The sequence below is a fragment of the Capsicum annuum genome, chromosome 7 (genome assembly GCF_002878395.1).
Source record: "Capsicum annuum cultivar UCD-10X-F1 chromosome 7, UCD10Xv1.1, whole genome shotgun sequence".
Lineage (NCBI taxonomy): Eukaryota > Viridiplantae > Streptophyta > Magnoliopsida > Solanales > Solanaceae > Capsicum > Capsicum annuum.
The window spans coordinates 86460065-86461662 of record NC_061117.1 but is presented as its reverse complement, the minus strand read 5'-3'; positions in this window follow the sequence as shown (position 1 = coordinate 86461662).

Here is a 1598-nt window from a genome sequence, read left to right as displayed (position 1 = left end):
TTTTTTGTTTGCTTGTTTTCTATACTGTTAATTTACTATGCTTGGGGTCTATCTGAAATATCCCCTCTACTTCATCTAAGGTAGTGATATAAAGTGTGTGTACTTTACCTTTCCCAGACTCCATTTTGTAAGAATACACTGGGTATGTTGTTATATACACACACACCATAAAGGCAGTTTGTTATGATTCAATTAGTGAAGAGAGACATCTACCCTAGCCCCAGGGCGTGAGTACCATCTAACTTAATCTTAACTAACTAAATAAGACCAGCACAAGTCACATTTATCAAAAGCATATCATTCATTCACTAAAACATAATACCATTCAATCATATTCAATTCTAACTTACGTAATATCCAAAAAAAGAAAATAAAGTGTTAAAATATATCTAATATTACAATTTCCAAAACCTGAAGTCACCGTACAAGAACAATTAAACAATAATCAAAAACCAAGCTTGGATGATTATCCAAAACACTAAATGAAGGAATATCATAGTCCTCAAACAAAGGACATGAACGATATAATAATTATCCAATGGTTGTCCGGACATGGTGCTCACCCTTTAAGTGATGTTTGAAATCACTGGCTAGAGACCAGGTCTTGTCTTAAATGCTCAAACACTCTCTGTACCCAATAAAAAGAGTTGTATCAGTATAATAACTAAGTAATGGTAGTCATCATGGGACAATTAAACTCAAAACAACACAATTAGGCAAATTAAATGCAAGTAACAACAATAAAAACATAACTCATAATTAGTTGAGAACCAATTATAGTCATTAAAATTTATCTCATGAGTAATAAAAATACACAAGTACATTAATTACACTTGGACAAATTCTTCAATAATACACACTGTAATACCCCGGGAAATTTTTCGTCGAAATTTTGTGCGTAAACATGTTGGGTTCTATCTACTAGAATGAATTATAAATTTTTCATGCGGAATGTCTTAGATTATCACCCACCATTGCGTAGTGTATCTAATAAGCTTTCCAACGATATGTGGATCATCCAAAATGGACACCCGAGTGACGAGTTATGAACATTTTGATCAAACCGTGAATAGAAGTGAATAGTAAAACGTACAAAAAATAGTACTGAGGCCTGGGTATTTTTGCTCCAACTTTAAACGATCATAACACCTTGTACATAATGATCTGGGTGATCTACTATGTATCAACAAAAAGCTCTGCGAGTTTTCTTTCCAATGAAATTGGTTTCATCCAATTTTTCTATTGGAGCAAAAAGTTATGGTCGATCTACTTCAGCCTATCAAAAGTGAATTTTTGGGTCAACTTCAAACGATCATAACTCCTTGTACACAATGATCTGGGTGAGATACTATATATCAACGAAAATATATGAGAGTTCTCTTTCTAATGAAATTGGTTTCATCCAATTTGGATATCGAAGTAAAACGTTATGGTTGATCTACTGCAGACTATCAAAACAGTCCACCAAAGGACAGATTCGAGAGTTATTTGATTTTTAGGGGTGTTTTGGTCATTCCCCCTCACCCAAAATCCATCCAAACACTATATTAAAGCCTATTAGAAGCATTATATGTTATATTTCATCAAATTCCCTCAAA